General features: G+C 44.8%; 1 long non-coding RNA gene across 1 annotated transcript in view; it reads right to left on the minus strand.

The window, feature by feature from the left end:
• Positions 1-853: 853 nt before the first annotated feature.
• Positions 854-14293, minus strand: part of LOC114017631 (uncharacterized) — a 73124-nt gene continuing 59684 nt past the window's right edge. The window contains exons 14-15 of the long non-coding RNA XR_008734651.1: positions 8397-8532; positions 854-7634 (exon numbers count right to left, since the gene is read on the minus strand). This is a non-coding gene — a long non-coding RNA (uncharacterized LOC114017631). The remainder of the gene's footprint in view (positions 7635-8396; positions 8533-14293) is intronic.

The raw sequence follows: 14293 nt of genomic DNA on the forward strand, positions 1-14293 counted from the left end.
TCTGCAGGGCCCGTACACGGGGGATGCTAATAGGATGTACGCACGTGCAAGCGTTTAGCACGTTGTTGGGGTCTACAGGAAAGCCTACAATAGACATTTCGCCTTGGGATGTTTGTTCTACTCTGTTGCAAAAAACCAATAAAAATATGTGCTGCTTCCAGTTTTTTTTCTCTGCTTAACCAGCCCCTTTACTATTACCCAGCTTCTCCCAAAACGCACCCTTCCTGGCACCAGGCCTGTATGGCTCCCAGGGGCCAGGCTCAGGCCCCAGGCAGGTTGGTTTCGCTGCCCTCGGTACTGGTCACGGCGGGATGGGTTTGAGGGTGCCCACCCACCGCAGGCCGGGGTGCAGCTGCTCCCTGGGCTGGGGGGGTGGCCCCCGCACACACCGGCTGCCCGGGGTGCCAGCCACACCATGGCCACTGGCAGCCCCACGGCACAGCCCGTGCGCTGGGCAAAAGGGTTTTCAGGAGCGCTGGCCCGTCTGCCTCCCCAGCAGAAACCAGCCGGAGGGCGCTCGGAAAGCCCGTCCTTTTTATTCTCCAGAATTAAGACTTTGATTAGCTGCTGGCGCAAGACCAAAACTCCATCTGAAACGCCTCAGACAACCCATCTGCGCTCGGTTCGGGAGCCTGAGGGGCGCACGCTGCGGGCCCCCCCTCAGCGCGCCGGGCGAGCCCAGGGGGCGGGCGCGGGACAAGGCGCGGGGCGGGCGCGCTCCCGGGCCCGCGTTCGCAGGAGGCGCGCGCTCACTCCCCTCCGCGCCCACGCCCTCACACGGACGCCTCACACGGGGCCTCAGGCCGCCCCAGACCCGCCCGCCCGCCGTCCCGTCCCGTCCCGTCCCGTCGGTCACCGGCCGCCCGGGGTCGCAGGCTGGGTCCTGGCAGCTCCTGCGCCGGGGCTGGCGCCTGGGCTCCGCTCCTCGGGCGGCCGCTGGGGCAGGGCCTGCGCCCGGTGCCGCCCCGAACCCCCGCGGTCCTTCGTGAGTCCCCGCACCTCGTGATAAATTCCCTAATTATTCAGCCCTTACTACCAACACCGAAATTCATCACTCAAAGCAAATTAGCCGAGATTCATTAGAATAAGACATCTAGTAGGCACATGTACTTTATTAGCCTCTTACACCAATAGTTTTAATTAGGTACATATTTCACAGCTCTAGAGCTACTCGAGTGAAGGGCTGCTTTTATCTCTTTTATTTACAGTAACAAGCTATCAAACAAATACCACTATAATTAAACTCAGATGCAAAAAAAAAAAGAAAAAAAATCCGAATCTTTATTAATGGCGACCTGCTCACACCTCAGGTACGGTACAGGGGAGATGGCAGCGCTGCGCGCAACGCCGCAGCCGGGCAGGGGCAGGCGCAGCCGCTCACCCCGCAGGCCCCGGCCCCGGCGCTTCCCCTGTGTCACCTTCAGGCAGGGGAGGAGAGCGCTGCCGCGGGCGGGGGCCGCCGTGATGAGAAAAGTGATTAAAATCCAGAACATTTCTAAATTATTAATGAGGAATTTAAATGATGTTATAAAAGAGGGAAATACAGGCGAAAATGTTACACATTCATGGAATTTTTACTCATGCATAATAATAAGTTGAAAACACTCTAGTTATAATGCTTCCTAAATTAAAGGGGGGGGCACGCCATGCGTTTCTCGGGCCCGCCCGCCCGCCCGCCACTCGGCGATCAAGGGCGCCACCTGCCGGGCGCTGCGGCGCACCGCGCCCACCGACGCCGCCTGGCTCAGGGCGAGCGGGGCCGCTGCCCGCCCGGCCGCGCCAGCCCTGCCGGGACCGGGGGCGCCGCCCGAGCCCGAGCGGCCGTGCGTCGCCGTCGCTTGGGAACAGCGGAGGCAGCTGCCGCACTCCCACTACAGGGCGGTGCTGCCCCGGCTGCCCCGCGCGGCGTTACTTGCTTCCTCAAGCACGGCGCAGCGACAGGTTTCTAACTTTACAGGCGCTAACAAAGCCTGCTTGCTTGGCGCGAGCGGCTTGTCTGCATGCATTTAACCGCCGTATCAGCCTGCTGGGGCTAGTACTGCTCTATGCTGTATACTCTTTTAAAAAAAACTACAGTATTTCAGGGAATATGCACGAGAAGAGCCCCTCCTTGCCCCCGCAGGCGCCGTGCCCAGCCCGCTGCCCGCACAGCAGAGCTGCCGCCGCCGGTGCTGGTGCTCCCCGAAGCCCACCGAGCCGCCTGGTGCTGCATCCTTATGAGTAACAGCGGCGGCTGCTACCAGGAGCACCAAAGGTTTCCCCAGGTCAAAGCCGCAAGTGGCATGCACCTCACTTAACTACATTTTTGCCTAAATGTCTCTGCAGGCTTTTCTGTAAAGACTTCCCAGGCCATCTCTCCAGACTCTCCATACCCAAGTCCTGTTTGGGTGATCCACAGCATCACACAACACTTAAGGGCCTCATCTTTAAAGACCTATTTAAGGGTTTACACAATCAGGCAGTCAGTTGTATCATCTACTGCAAATTCCACTCATCGTTTTCTTCTCCTATGGCAGGGGAAGAAACCTGCAAGCCCACAACAGTAGTGGTCACTGGAGCCACAAAGTCTCTCGGACCTGCGTGTCCCTCTGGCTGAATTCCTTGGGGACATCCTGTACTTCCAGGTGCCTTTCAGTCCAATAAATCTGGTTTTGGTAGTTTTGCAAAGCAGAGAGCCACCGGCTGATTATACTGACAGCAAATGAGGCAAGAACAATCCCAGGCCATTCTGGACTGCAAGGTCTATACAAATGCTGCAAGTCCTCCTGAATGCTAACTGGCAGCTAGCACCAATTACTGAGTAACGGGCTCTCCACGTGCCCTTTTACTTAATAAGTAGACACGGTCTGCACTCACTTTTGGAGCTCAGTTGCCTCTGGTTGTAACCCCAGCTGAATGCTTTGCAGCGGGCTAGCCTCACAGCGACTAAAGTTCAGATCGTTATAACGAAGTCTCAACCAAAAGAAACTGCCACACTCTTCCCAATTGGAGCAGAGGAAATAAAGGCTTTTGGACACAGTTCCTACTTAGGAGCCTGCCAGAGCCTAATAACTGCAACACGCTGTGATTCTAAACCAAATGGGTCATGGAGAGATACCCAGGCTAATTCCGAGGGAAGTAACTTTGCCTGGACGGAACTCTTCATTAGAGCTCAGTGTTATTTCTTGCACTGCTTCTGCTCCCTTTCGCCATGCCACTGCACAGAGACCATTTGCTATCATGAGCCGTGGATGGCAGCCATGATCCCTCTGGACAATGCAGTGACATTCAGATCAGAAACAAAAATTTGTGCTTTTTGTCCTCCTTTGCTTCCTGTGAAATCTTCACTGATCATATTCTCACTATTCCTTTGCCTGAACAGCACTACCTAAAACTTTCGCTGAAGTTTGGGAACTACGGGTTCCTCCACATTTTCTGTCATAGGGGAACTCATTGCCGGTCTTTAGGCAGATGGAGATGCAAACAGGGTTTCACTGAATGCTCTCGAGTTCCACATTTTCTCCCTGGGTCTTCAAAGGAATATACTGAACAGAAGATAACAGAGAAGATCCCTGTGAAATCATGGTGCAAAAAGTGGTTACTGCCAAATAATCCCAAAGCATCTGAGATAGTTTCCACAAAGAAAGCAGCAGGGACTCCTAAAACCCACTTCCCATACATCCTTATTAGGAATGTGACACCATTACTTTCACAGCTAACACTATGAAAGGCTGCTGAAATGTTCAAAGGAACTTTGGTAGGTTTATTTTTCTCTTTGGACAACAAAAGTTATCACTAAAGGCCTTATAAAATGTAAGAAACTTTCACAACCTTGAGCCTCTACGGGTAGCAATTGCATGCAAAATGTGGTGCTCAGTTTATATAGTTAGCTGTTTTACATTTCTGGCACTGGGAGAAGGGCATTTGCAGCCAGGTAGTTAGCATCAGGTTGTTGTTTAATGCAGCCATTCACATGATTGCAATGCTGTGACTGAGACTTTCATATGCATGCAAGCCAGTGGATTCAAAGTCATGGTTTCTGCAGCAGCCATGGTTTGCACCCCATGTATGATGCACTATCTGACAATACCATAGACAAGTAGCCATCTCTGTGTGTGCCAGAAGTGAGAAACCAGCCACTGCACTGAAGGCCAACTGAAGTTTTAGGTGCCCCAAAAGGCACATTAAATTCAAGTTTCATGGATTTATTACCATACACTAAACTGATGGGCCATCTTTACGTGGAGTTAGTTTCTTCCTGATTTTCTATATACATGTGCAATACAGTGAAGTAATGATGGCTGTTCCATACTCCTTCCCCATCACGTATTTTGGTTCTATGACTTGACATCCTGTTAAATGTAGTTACCAGGATGGAATTTCCTTCGGTGTTAGTTCTAAAGTGTGTGTCGGAGGTGGAAAGAGAACCCACTGACAGCGCTAGTTCATTGTGTGAACCAGGCAGTAAATACAGATGTGGAACTCCATATTCATGCCTCAGCATGGGTATCTCTTCAGTGTCGCACCTGCAGCTATTTATATGATCACACACTGAAATAAATGCAGCGTGTGGGGGTGTGTAGAGCTGCACCTGTACATATAATGAGATATTCAAAGAAATACACTAAGTTTTGTTGCAAAACTACTTCACAGCGCTCTTGTACATTTTGTCCTGCATGTTCAGTAACCTTACGCCTGCTGCTGAATCTTCCTCTGGACTGGGTTGGAGTGCCCAATGTACCCATATCCCTCCCTCATCCCAGAAGAAAAAACCCTTCTACTTTGTCACTTCCTCACTGCTTACATTCTAAAGACCAAATCCTGTGAACCATCTGCCTGCTCTGCTGAGCTTGAAGTTGCTGGAACTGAAACTGGGCATAGAAGGCAATTTGCACACCCTTTGGGTGCGCTTATTTGCCTGCTTCATAAAGATCATATGGGCTTTCCCTATAAGGCAGCTGGCACAGAAATAATATACATCCCGGGATTGGTTTTGAGAGCCCTCTTTCAGCGAGTGAACGGACACAAACCTAAAACCTCGTAGACTATGTGCAGTGTAGAGCCTAGTACTTAGTATATTAAAAATACTATCACATCAGTCAAAATGCACAAGGAACACAGGCATTGTTCTCCCCATTTGTCAGAGGAGGAAACTGAGCCAAGGTATCCAAGTAAACTCCCCAAGTAAGCATTAAACATTAGGCTAAATTTCAGAACATGCCTACCGACCTGGAATTTCAAGTTGTGAAGTAATTTAAAGCTCCTTAAGAGTGAACAATTGCCTGCCAGGATGGGTAGGCATCTCATCATCGATGGTAACGTCGAGTACAAGAGAAAACAGAGAAAATGAAACCATTCTTGCTATGCAGAAGTGCTGTAACCACTTGACTAAGAAATATTTGGACTTTGTGTTGTAATTCAGCCCCACCATAAAAACATGAAGTCTGTGTATCTGTACACATTTTAAGGAAACAGGAATAATAAGAAATGTAAATGACTCTTTCACACTTTACAAACAGACTTGGCATTTCCTAATGGCAACTGTAGAAGAAGAAAGTACTGCCTAGTCTTTAGGCCAGGGAACTGTGAGCAGAGAAACAAATTCCATTCTGATTTTCTCTTAACTGACTAAATCAATCATTCCATGCCTTAGTTAACACATTTATACCACAGATGTTATAATATCTCAAAATATTTCCTTCTACCAAAAAAGAGGTCCCCGCTTTGCCTAGCTACGGATTCTGTTTCCCCTTCCCTTCTGACAGATGCTTTGGTGAAAGAGAGATTTGTTTTATGACATTTGCTGCATTTGTTGTGCTGACATCACAGAGTCAACGAGAGCAAGTATTTATACTTCTATTATGCCTTCATTGAACTGAACAAGGTGTTCAACAGGACATTTTAATTATAATCCCACTTCTAACAGCGTGAGTAAAGGTGTTTAAAAAACACAATCAAGCATGAAATAGAACAGTAAACATGCCATTTCAATTACAAAATTATGTATAAGCACATCCTTGCACAGCATAGCATTTGAAGACTGCAAGAAAAGCTAAAATCCTGTCTGAAACCCTGAGAGGTTTTGTGCATGAAGTTGAAGGAGCCAAAATGCTCTCTCCTCACACTCTTTTGTGCACTCACGCTGAATTTTTGACTCCAGAGGAAAACTCATGAAGTCCCAAACTGACAATTTTTGCACAGATTTCCATGGAGAAAAAGTAGCCATGAGCTTTGTTTTTTGCATTGCAGTGTCGTGTCAGACGTCTGCTCTGCTTGGGGATCTCTTTTTTACTTCCCAGTCCAACGGTGCTGAAATTGGAAAGCAAATGCACTGCTAGATCCTTGCATTGTTATCCACCACCATCTACCTGTACCAGTACAAAGTCTCTCCACCAGGAATGCAATGGAACAAATACTCTGTGTGACCCACCAGAAACTCCTGGACAACTGTGGACCCTCTGGGGCACAGCAGGATACTGGGCTGCCCTGCAAAGTGCTGTATATCCCCCAGGCTGCCAGGAGGGAGGATTTCATCCCTCGCTCAACACCACTATACTGTGGACTTGATGAAGTCCCTAGTTCAGGGAAGTGATGCAATACATTGTTTTACAGCAGACGCTCAGGGGGCTGTACTGAACTCCAAAGCTGCACCCTCAGAACAGCAGGGGAGCTGCCTTCCCATTGCAGAGACACTCCAGGAGCTTCTGAGAAAGTAAATGATGCCCCATTTTGGCAAAGTGCACCCTCTCTCCGGTGAATCAACATATGTTGCTTAGAATAATACAAGAAGGTTGTCACAGAAGCCTAACAGTTGACAGGCTGCTGTAACTCACGGCGCTGTGACACTGGAAGCATAAAGGAACATTGGTGTGCTGGGGACAGGACAGTGTGGCCTGTTCTCTCCAAGTGTGCAGGGAAAGGGCAGCTGAGATGGGAAGCTGATGGTCACGGGCAGACTCATCAGCTTTCTGCAGCCAGATGGGAATATGGACACTGCTAGGTGGGACTTTCCCCAGTCCTTCAGGCAAACTCCTCCCTCCAAAGCAGCAGGACAATGCCCAGTCTGCTTCTCCAGCACTCTGGATACACAGATGAAGCAAGCGGTGAGGCCACAGTCACTTTGCTGCCCTAAATAATTGCCTGCTTGGCCAATTTGGAGAGCCAGCTCTGATGGCACGTATCAGAAAGACCTGGGCACAGCGTTGTCCCACTAAGCAAAGATGAAACCTTTCCTTTCCTGCATGTGACACCACTGGGCACTCTGGGAGCAGCTGGGAATGTGGTGAATATTCTTACCAAAGCATGGCCAAACTCCCCTGGTCTGTCCTCTGCAGTCCTTGGGGAGACAGTTTCTTCACACAGTCCCAGAAAGGAGAAAATTGGAACAAATTACATTTCTGCCATGCAGATTAGACTTGAACCAATGCTGGATGCATTAAGTTCCCAAAGACATCTGGAGATCATAATGTAAAATCTGGTGCTATCTCGTGACCTGGACTATTATCTTTCCCACAAACCGTACTGTTCTGTTTAATAGACTATGCAATTGTTGTGGTATTGAGTGGTCTTCCAGAAAATTTGACCTGGAAACGACTCTGTTGTTGTAATTTGAAATTAATAACTTTCTCAAGAATTTTATCGTCACTTAGATGAACCTGTAAATACAGCAGATAATTAGGTGAAGTATATAAGAATCAGTATTTAATAATCTGCCAAACATACATGTAAAAGCATTTAATTGACAAGAAACTATCCTGGCATCTGTAGGTATTTAATAGCACAGACAGAACTAAAAGTTTGACTGCTAACCCTTTTTTGAAATACAATTTGCTACTCTTTCACTAGCCTTTTAGAGCTGAAGGAAAAACCCGGCATATTTTTTCCGTTTCTGGAAGAACCTGTCTTTCTCAAAATGCCAGAGCACCTCATTAGTGGAAGCCTTGGTTAGTTTGTAGAAAGCTGGCAGAGATGTTTTGTTGTGCTTGTTTCCACTTCGTTTTCCCCTGCTATTATGAGTAAGTAGAAGTAAAAGCATAGTTTTCATTGCCTTTAATGGGAGCAGAACCTGCTTTTACTTCATAGCTATTTTCCATTCTTCTCGTGGCACAACATAAAAATGCACGTGAGGTGAGACATGGCAGTGAGGTGACTTGGTGGTGAGGGTTCCAAAAGCCAACACTAAATGCAGATAACATACTTTTGACTCGTTATGCACATTTACAGGCCCTGACAGAAATTTAAGAGAAGCACTATATGGAGAAGTCATTAACTGAGATTTAAATTTGGGAAATACAGAAAATATGGGGAAACCTAAAATTTAAGGCCCACATTTAACATTTCTCTACTTAAAGCAGATCAGCAAATGGGGCAAGGCTGTGCAGTTCATTTATACTAGAAGAGATGAACATGAGACCTACCTGATTCCTGCATCTTCTCCTTGAACTATCACTTTTGTCAGAGGAAAGCCGTGCTGCTTTTGCTGTCTTTCAGAACTGCTGGAGCCAGTTCAGGTCCTCCCCAGCTTCTGGACAGATCAGGTTCCAACCTCTACAACTGAACAGATCCACAGGAAGTTCTCCATGGGTTTCTCACCACCAGATATAACTCAGGGCATAACTGGAAATTTGGATCATAACTAGTTAGTCCAGAATAGATATGGGAGGTAATAATGCATGGGAAAGAAACATCTAATCCAGGGAAAAGAACATCATTTTCAGGGTCAGTTTTAGAAAGCCATATGTTTTTATCTGTACATTCAACACAGAAGTAAGCATGGAGCTTGGCATTTGAAAGGTCAGATTTTAAATTGAAGCCATTGTTCAAACATCTTCCTTCGCAACCAGAAGCAGAAACAGCCTAGGTGAAGACAACATTAGCCCGACTCTCAGCTCCCTGTCTGGCTCCCCTGTGCACCTCGAGCAGTCTCAGGGCTGGTCTGCTTGTGCCTGCTCCAGCAGGTGTGTGTGTGATCCCTTCCCAGGCATGGGCATGCCCGGGGGATGAAGCCTGTGCAGGAGGGCTTCCCGGCCACAGCTGCTGGGCATTGCTGAGCCTCGGAGCTCGCACCGTGGCCTCTGCAGCCACCAGTCATGCATGGGCACCTGGAACACCAGCCAAGCTTACAGATGGAGAGGGAGCAGAGAGCAGCGGCAGCAGCTCATCAGCAGGCCCAGCAGTTGTCAAGACCTTGAAGTAACGAAGGCAAAGGAGAGTGCAAAGGAGGTAGCTTTGCAGAGTTCAGCCACAACGGGAGCTGTAATCACAGAGAAAACAGAGTGTCTGTCTGAAACACTATTTCTGCTTTATTGTGTAAAAACAGGAACTATGACTTCACGTCTCACACTTCAAGAGACATACTTGCGGGCTTGTTTTCTTCCATATCAGAGGTCTAAGAAATCCAAAATGTGTCTCTCTATTTCAGTTCTAGCTCGAGGTTAATCTCTAGAAACAAGCAATGTAACATTTCCATCTATCTTTTCTGCTCTTCTGGCAGTTTTAATTATACTAATATGCTATGACAATTTAAACAAGACACATCACAGCTTCTGGCCTGCTCTGTAATGGTTCAGCTGCTACATGTGCTCCAGCATATTTTGCTCAGACAGGCTGCTGCTGGAGGCAGGAGGGAGGCAGAATAGTGCCCTTCTGTCTTGAGAGGTTTCATTGCACTGATCATTGTATGTTTGACAGATTCTTTGTCAATGTCAAGCGTCTTTTGTGGTTAAGCCCAGTAAGGCTAAAACAAAAGGTCTCCTAGATATTAGATATATAGTGACATTACTGAATTCACTTGGAGGCAGTAATTTTTTGTCAGCCTATGGAAAGAAAAATGGAGCTAATGGGAAAACAAAAGGAAGATACTGGCGTGCCTTTTTAGCTATTTTTGTTTATGTCAGACATTGTGATTGACATCTGGCCCAGAACACCCCTTCAACCATTGAGGCTGGTGTCATGAAACAGAACAAAGAGAAATTGCCAGCCAAGAAAACACCGCTGGCTCAGAAAGGACTGCTTTTTGTTTATTTTCTTTTAAGTGTTTCATTTTCAGTAATCAGTATTACTACACAAAAGTAGTTTGCTCACATGCACTCTCCACTTACTAATTGGACTTCCAAGTTTCCTTCATGTTTGCTTTCTTCCTGCCTGCTTGAATGGCAATGGAGTGCTGGTTTGGTTGGATGACAGTCTGTCATAACAGTGATGTTTGAGGTTAGTGAAAACTGACATGAAAAATACAATACACTGGCCTTTAACTGAAATCGCAGATCTGGTTTTTGTGGAGTTGGCAGGCAGCATTTTTAAACGCCTTTCACGGTGAAGGCAGTTACAACATGTTTTTCTCTGTATCAGGCAGTTCCATCATGAAGTACATTATCTAAGTCTGTTGTCATATCAGGATATTGCCTTTGAAGAACAGTTTGCTGTTTCTTGTGTGGGCATTTCTCTTGTTGAAGTGGCTTAAAAGGGTTAAGGGAATTTTGTGGTCATTCTCCAGGGCCAGGCCAATTACAAAGCTTTAAAATTTGTTTAAGAGTGATTTTTTGGAAATACCGGTCACCAGAGTAGGTCCCGCAGACACATAGCACCAAAGAGTCTTTGTCACCAGTGTACTGCAGTGCTGTAGCCTTTCAGAGACTTGGTCAAAATTGTGTATCAGCAGGAGGAAATTATTACTTAAATGTCTAACTTCATCTTGAAAGTATGATGCTGAACATAACAAAAGAAGACTTTTCTCAAGACAAGAGCAAGACAGTCCATCAGCCACTTCCCTCCGTACCGTTATATGCTGAAATCATATCAGAACTTTTACCTTACCAAAAAAGAACTTAATCACATTAAAAAAAATCTAAGGAATTTGGCCCTTGAATGCATCACACGTGCTGGAGCTAAACATGCTTGCACCTTTTTAATAGGGTACTTTTCAGTATTGAACACTGGAGTGTATTTTCCTACAGAAGGAGACACTTAACTTCCCTCAGCATTAATAGCAGATATGCCCACACATTGAGTGGGGAATTTCTCTCTGTCTCTTTGCACAGTGCTTTAAAAAGAACTTTGAAGAAATTGAGAAAAAACAGAGAGCAGTATATTAATTTTAAGGAGATGAAAGCAGTACGTGTCATTCCTAAATTTCATGGAAAATGTACTGTTAGTAACAAAGATGAGTAGAAAATTTCAAAATAATTTTGAGTAGCATTAAAATCAGTCTTCCCTGATTTTCTGTTTTCCTCTTCTTTTCAAAGCACATACATTAAACTCATTTTATGTTTATAATGTATATAATGGTTCTAGACAACATAAGAAGGACACTGGGATTCTTCCTATTTCAACGTATAAAGTGGCAAGCCAATTTATGCAGCTTAAACCATTGCTAAAGAAGATGTATCAAAAATTGCCTGTGATCATTACAAATAACAGCCTGAAATGTTCACAAGAAGCTGTTTGCTTATCATATTTTCATTAAAACATCTTTTCACCTGCTTTGCTTTTCCCATGCCTGTAACCTGCATTGTAATCAGTCTTATTAACTGAGAACATAAATATGATTTATTATGGTCTGATAATGGAAGCTGCATGGACCAAGAGAAGGGATATATTGTCCTTTGATAAAATGGCTCTTTTCTCTCAAATAGAGCTCTATCATGAGAGCATGCAGAATGTAGTGAGTGATTATTTCCTGAGGGTGAATGATGGCAGAACCCTACAGAAAATCTTCTTGTTGGCCATGACAGCCTTCGAGTGTCCCCAAATCTCACGGAGTTTGACAACCTGCAGACACTTTTGATGAACTGTATTCTTCTGTCAGAGACAGCCTGTCTGGGAGGAGAAAAGGGAACCTTTATCGTCTGATCTGCTATTATTGTCTTGATCTTTTATAAGCAATCTCTAATGCACATGAATATAATATCCTTTCACACAAGTGCCAAACATAATAGAAATGTAGTTAAAGGACCCTTTTCCCGGTTATGTAAATGTCCTAATACCATAATTAGAAAAGATGGTTTGTGAATGATAGCAGTAAGGAAAGGGTAATCAAAATGTTTTAACATTCTCTCTCTGTTTTAAAGACAAAAATCTGTGATAAATAGCATTTATGGTAGATATAGGGAACCAGCTTGTGCTAAAGCTTTTACCTACAGAAGAATAGTTTTGAGTGTAAAACTGGTGTTATATTTTCATAACATAAGAAATGGCAGCTGGTCTTAAGCCAGGAATGATTACTGGCAGATATGACTTAAAGAAAATGAGTATTCCACTCAAAATCCCTCCATGGCTGTTATAGAAAGAACAAAGCGTTATTATTAAGTAGTGTATTTGGACAAAAGGGTGTTCAAGACCAACTAAAGTTCGCCAACAAATCTCTCTTTCATCTATGTCCAGAAGAACAAGCATAACAATTTTTTTTTTTCAATTAACAGCTGTACACATTAGCAAAACACCCGTCTTTCTCAGCTTAAGCAGTCTGGCTTATTTATCACAAAAAACGAAATGTTTTTGGGGAAGGTTTCCAAGTTGCCCAGCAAAAGCAAGATACTTGATTTTTCATTAACCTTTTGACATCTGGAGCTGGGATGTCCCAATATTAACTACTAATGGTCTTTTCCATTACCAGTTGGTGTTGAGAGAAGTCCCATTTGTCAGAGTCAAAAGGTTAATCAGCAATTTCACACCGGTATGTGGTCAGAGTTCACATGTTACTGCCTGAACAGGAGGAAGGCAAAAATAAAGTCATTAGCAGAAAACTACATCCCAACATTACTAAATCCCTCTTGCATTTTTTTGTTAGAAAATATTTCATTATCTATTTACTAAATAATCTGACTTTTTAGAGGATTTCTTTAGAGGATAAAACTTTGCTGAGAAGTCCAGGTCCAAATATGTGACCAACTTGTTTGGTTTACTCCGCTTTTTGCAAGAGAAAAAGAAAACTGAAAACCACTTGCCCACTGTGTGCTTAGCCCAGGCCAGTGTGAGGGAAAAGTTTTCCAGGTCTGTTACCCATGGAGCTTTTAAAAAAACCCACCCAGCTGGGGCTAATTTAGCCTGAGAGTTCTCTCCTGTCTCCTGGAGGTGAAGACACCTGGATGCCCATTCATTCAGGGTGAATTTCATAGTGCAGATGCCCTATCATGGATGAAATCCATCCAATACCAAAAACCTGAGTGTAGATTTTTCCCTCCAGCCCCCTTCTGTCTTGATTGTAGAAAGTAAGTCATCAGCGGCATTCCCTTAACAAATATGGACAGCAGTATTATTTAATGTGAAAGTACATAAACAGCCATGCCAGTACCTCAGCTGGTATCATTTGACCAGAAAGATCCATAGTATACTTTGACCCGTGGCCCAAGAGATCTCCTAGCCATAGCAAAACCAGATTTATTTTCCAAAAGTAAATGTAAAATATTTGTGAAAACATTACAGCTTGGCTTTTGCTACCAATAGCAATGTTCACACAAAATGACTTCTCATTTGCCCTGGCAGTATCTGAAATTGTTAACCATTGTTTATGTTGTGTTTAGCCCTGATCAAAAGCCTTCTGATGTCACCATATGGATCAGGCCAGTTGTTCTGTGCTTTTAATTCATTCTATCTTTTTCCAATGGTGAAGACAAATAAGTAGTGAATTTTGCCCAAACCAAGATCCTTTATTCTGAATGTTTTCTGCGTCGCATAGTTCCTCTCATGTCTTTCTCCAGTTCCAGCAAAATCTATGACTAAAATCTTTCCTCTCTTGATTGCTTCAGTTTTAACGGGGACAGGATTTTACCCTGAAATGTTCTGAAAAAAATTATCACTTTTTCCAAGTGCCCTATTACTTAGTCCACCAATTAGCTGACTGTGGAGCCTGAGTGTCCTTGTACATCTTCCCAGTCCCCATCTGTATACTTGGCTGCATATGTTTATGCAATTAGAAATGGCGAAAATCTAATAAAATTAGGACAAACCTGAGTGAGCCATAATTCTGTTTAATCTCTCAAACTGGATTGTTGAAAGCTTGCTGAATTCCCCAAACCTCTCTCAGGTGCCAATGAATGAGTCATTACCATACCAAAGATCTCACAGCTTAGCAGACGTAAATTGTACTTCCAGAATTTCATACACACCCTCATATAATGAATCTAACATCTCTAAAGTAATGTCAGGGGAAAAAAAGTTTCCTCTGGTTACCAGCATCATACTTGGTGGCCCAGAGTAGAAAAAAGGAGAATACACGGCAGGTTTGCATGGGGAAGGAGCGGTCACTTTAAAGTCCTGTGCCCTCCTATGGCAGTACTGGAGCCATCCAGGCATCCTGCCTTCAGCGGGGGACCAT

The sequence above is a fragment of the Falco cherrug genome, chromosome 12 (genome assembly GCF_023634085.1).
Source record: "Falco cherrug isolate bFalChe1 chromosome 12, bFalChe1.pri, whole genome shotgun sequence".
Lineage (NCBI taxonomy): Eukaryota > Metazoa > Chordata > Aves > Falconiformes > Falconidae > Falco > Falco cherrug.